This window comes from Lathyrus oleraceus, chromosome 3 (genome assembly GCF_024323335.1).
Source record: "Lathyrus oleraceus cultivar Zhongwan6 chromosome 3, CAAS_Psat_ZW6_1.0, whole genome shotgun sequence".
Classification (NCBI taxonomy): domain Eukaryota; kingdom Viridiplantae; phylum Streptophyta; class Magnoliopsida; order Fabales; family Fabaceae; genus Lathyrus; species Lathyrus oleraceus.
This window is the reverse complement of record NC_066581.1, coordinates 376,013,298-376,018,406: the sequence shown is the minus strand read 5'-3', so window position 1 is coordinate 376,018,406 and position 5,109 is coordinate 376,013,298.

Below are 5,109 nucleotides of genomic sequence, written 5' to 3'. Positions count from 1 at the left end.
GTTGATTTCCTGGATTTTCTCTCAGCTGTTGAATCCCTGAAGAATAGCCTGAGAAAAGGTGAAACAGAAAACTAAAAAACCTACAATGTAGCATATGCTGTCAGGAATGAATGTCACGACATTCAGCTTGACATCAAGGTCCATATGCTGAGTCTGTTTTTCCAGAAAACAGACTGTACAATTTTGCTGACCTGTACATGATCAAAATGACCATACTACAGTAACAGCTTACATTAATAAATGTCAAAGTGTCTAATTTAACATTTACACATTTGGCCTTAAGTTAGTTCTGTTATTCTCTTGAAGAACAGACTAAGAAATATACTGAAGTGTAGCAGAACACCACTCTGTCTATTATTCAGTATATACTGTCCATGATGAATGTCATAACCTCCAGTTTGACATTCACACAGTAGGCCTTATGCCAGGTCTGGTTCTTCCTTGATAACCAGACTGCAAAAGAATACTGAGCTCTAACAGAACGCCAACTGTTCTATTCCTCAGTAGCTGCTGACATGGATGAATGTCACAGTCTCCAGTTTGACATTCAATAAATCCTGTATTAGCTAATCCTGCAGTAACTACTCAAGTGTGTCATGACATCAGTCAAGACATCAGAGTACAGTTAGATATTCTAACCTACAATGCAGTCACACATACACACCATGTCATGACATCAGTCAAGACATTAGAATCCAGCTAGTGTTTTACCATATAATGCAGCCAATTAAACACCTACAAACTCCCCCTTTGGCAAATTTTTGGCTAAAACACTTTGATCCCCATAACAGAGTTCATAGCAGCGGAATCACACATCTAGCAGGAAATAAACCTAGCTAATACACTCAGAGTGGAAGCACACTCACATACATGGAAGTTAAATAAAAACTTCACAAAGCAGCACACATACAGAAGTTTAATCTAAAATCTAAACTTCAACACACAGCAGCTGCAGGGGAGGGAATCTGTCACGAGAGTCTGTTGTAGAGACCCACTCTGTTTGTCAGGGGTGGTGGTTATTACTCCCCCTTTTTGTCAAAAATGTTGCCAAAGCCAACAACAAAACCAGAGAACAATGACAGAGTTACAGACTTGGTTTTACGCCACAGTTTCAACCAAGTTAGCATCCACTTGATCTTGCTTCACAACTTTGATCAAGTAATCACCCACTTTTGCTTTACAGTAGGTACCACCATATCAGATGCCATGATTTTGTTTCTGACATCCAGAACCACTCCTGCATGAACAGCATCCTTGAACTCCTGCAGGTACATTGGCCTTCTCACGGTAGGGTGTCTCCTTACCCTCTTGTAGCCACACTTGTTGCAAGTAGCATAGCTATGATTTGTTGACCAATCAGAGCATAGTACCAATTGTTTAATAGGCAGAGATATTAAACAATACATCCCAAACATCAGTGGTTGCTATAAGGTCTCAGAGATACATATTCCCAGTTTGCTCCTTAAGTTTTCAAACTGAGTAGCATCCAAAGCCTTTGTAAATATGTTAGCCAGTTGAAGGTCCGTGGCTACATGTTCCAAAGTGATCACCTTGTCTTCCACCAGATCTCTGATGAAGTGGTGCCTAATGTCAATATGTTTGGTCCTGCTGTGTTGGATGGGATTCTTGGAGATATTGATGGCACTGAGATTATCACAGAACAATGTCATGACATTTTGAGTGACATTGTACTCAGTGAGCATCTGTTTCATCCAAACCAGTTGGGAACAACTGCTTCCAGCAGCTATGTATTCAGCCTCTGCAGTGGACAGAGAAACACAATTCTGCTTCTTGCTGAACCAAGATATGAGATTGTCTCCTAAGAAGAAACATCCATCTGATGTGCTTTTTCTGTCATCAGCACTCCCAGCCTAGTCAGCATCACAGTACCCAGATAGGACAGGCTCAGACCCATGTGAATACAGCATCCCATAGTCACAAGTCTCATTGATGTACTTGAGAATCCTTTTGACTTGATTCAAGTGGCTCACCTTAGGCTCTGCTTGGTATCTAGCACAAACTCCAACTGCATAAGAAATGTCAGGTCTACTTGCAGTTAGGTAAAGTAGGCTTCCTATCATGCTTCTATACAAGCATTGATCAACACCAGACCCTCCTTCATCTTTGGTTAACTTCAGATGAGTAGGCGCAGGAGTCCTCTTGTGCCTAGCATTATCCATACCAAACTTCTTAACTATGTTCTTGGCATACTTGCTTTGGGAGAGAAACATAGAGTCCTCCATTTGGTTTACTTGCATTCCAAGGAAATAGGTCAGTTCTCCAACTAGACTCATTTCAAACTTGGATTGCATCTGGTGAACAAATTGTTGAACCATTTGTTCTGACATTCCACCAAAGACTATATCATCCACATAGATTTGAGCAATCATGATTTTGCCGTCTTCATCCTTCACAAATAAGGTTTTATCTATTCCACCTTTTCTGTATCCATTTGAGGTCAGAAATTCGGTCAACCTTTCATACCATGCTCTAGGTGCTTGTTTCAACCCATACAAGGCTTTCCTCAACTTGTATACATGCTTAGGTTGGTTAGGATCACAGAACCCTTTAGGTTGTTCCACAAAGACTTCTTCATTCAAGTAGCCATTCAAGAATGCACTCTTCACATCCATTTGGAATAGTTTAAACTTCAGGATGCATGCTACCCCTAACAGCAATCTGATGGACTCAAGCCTAGCCACAGGAGAAAATGTCTCATCAAAATCTACCCCTTCAACTTGAGTGTATCCTTGAGCTACTAGTCTTGCTTTATTCCTAGTAATTACTCCTTTCTCATCAGATTTGTTTTTGTAGATCCACTTGGTACCAATGATGTTGGTCCCTTCAGGTCTTGGAACTAGCTCCCATACTTCATTCCTTTTGAACTGCTCAAGTTCCTCTTGCATGGCAATGATCCAATATTCGTCAGTCAGGGCTTCTTTCACATTCTTTGGTTCAACCTTGGATACAAAGCAGGAATTTGAGCTTATTCCCCGTGACCTGGTAGTCACACCACTATTGGGATCCCCTATGATAAGATCCTTAGGGTGGTCTTTCTGAATTCTGATAGATGGCACTTTGGTGGTTGCATCTGCTTCACATTCAGGAGGAGGTTCCTCTACTTCTTCAGACTTGACTGGAATGTCAGTTGAACTGTCAAGGAATGTTTCAACATCCTCCATGATATCGGTTCCTTCCTCTTTATCGTCCACAATAACATTTATGGATTCCATCAGGACATTGGTCTTGTAGTTGAACACTTTGTAGGCTCTGCTGTTAGTGGAGTATCCCAGAAATATACCCTCATCACTTTTGGGATCTAGCTTCCTTCTCTGTTCACGATCTGTGAGAATGTAGCATTTACTTCCAAAGATATGAAAGTACTTCACAGTGGGTTTTCTGCCTTTCCATATTTCATACAGAGTGGAGGAGGTTCCTTTTCTCAAGGTGACTCTGTTGTGAACATAGCACGCGGTATTCATTGCTTCAGCCCAAAAGTGCATGGGGAGCTTCTTTGCATGAGTCATTGCCCTGGCAGATTCTTGAATAGTTCTATTTTTTCTTTCAACTATTCCATTCTGCTGAGGGGTTATAGGGGAGGAGAACTCATGACTTATTCCTTCAGAAGAGCAAAACTCATCAAACTTGGAATTCTTAAACTCCGTACCATGATCACTTCTAATCCGGACCACACAACTGTCCTTTTCCCTTTGAAGTCTTATGCACAGGTCTTTGAAGACATCAAATGTATCTGACTTCTCTCTGATGAAGCTTATCCACGTGTATCTGGAATGGTCATCAACCACCACGTAAGCATATTTCTTCCCACCAAGGCTTTCAACCTGCATGGGTCCCATTAAATCCATGTGCAGCAGTTCCAGAACTCTGGAGGTTGTGGGATGTCCCAGCTTCGGATGTGACATCTTGGTTTGCTTGCCCACCTGGCATTCTACACAGACTCTTCCTTCATCAATAAGAAGCTTTGGAATTCCTCTGACTGCTTCCTTGGATATAATCTTCTTCATTCCCCGTAAGTGGAGATGTCCAAGACGTCTATGCCACAGCTTCACCTCTTGTTCTTCCTTGGTTGAGGAGCATATTGTTGAAAAGTTAGAGACTTTAGGTTCCCACAGATAACAGTTATCTTTGGACCTGGATCCTCTCATAACTTCCTAATTGTCACCATTAGTCACAATGCATAGCTCCTTAGTAAACTGAACATGAAACCCTTGATCACACAGCTGACTTATGCTGATGAGGTTTGCAGTTAGTCCTCTTACTAACAGCACATTATTCAGTTTTGGAACTCCAGAGCAGTCCAGCTTACCCACACCTTTTATTTTTCCTTTGGCACCATCACCAAAGGTCACATAGCTGGTAGTGTGAGGTTGAATATCCACCAGTAGATTTTCCATACCAGTCATATGTCTTTAGCATCCACTGTCAAAGTACCAGTCTTCTCTGGTAGAAGCCCTTAGAGCAGTGTGTGCTATCCTAGCATACCATTGTTGCTTCTTGATGGGAACATAGCGCTTATATGGTTTATGCTTAGGCCTGACATGCGAGGCTTGGTTAGGGAAACCATGAATCCAGTAGCAGAAGGCTTTTATATGACTAAGCCTACCACAGTGGTGACACCTCCACTCCTGGTATTTCCTCTTCTAATGATCATTCATCCTAGTTCCTCGATGTTGAGACATTGGCTTTGACTTCCGCTTGAACTTCTGAACTTTAGCCTTTGGGCGTTTGTGTTCAGCTGAGGATCTTTTCCCAAATCCTAGGCCAGATTTGGTTCCCGACTGCTGTCCCACCTTTAGAATCTCTTCCAAGGTGTCAGTTCCCTTATTCATCATTCTGATGGATTTAGTCATCTGATTCAGCTTGGAGGTCAGCAGGGCTATCTCACCATTTAGACCCTCTATGACAGACAGTTGCTTCTGTCTCTCATCTTCCAGTTCCTTGATGAGTTTCTTCTGCTTTTCTCCTTGTGCACGCACTTCTGCACTGGTGGTACACAGCTTCTTATAGGCTGCAGCAAGTTCATCAAAGGTCAGTTCATCTGCACTTGAGTCATCATCAGAGGCACAAACACTGGTTAGTGCAGTGACA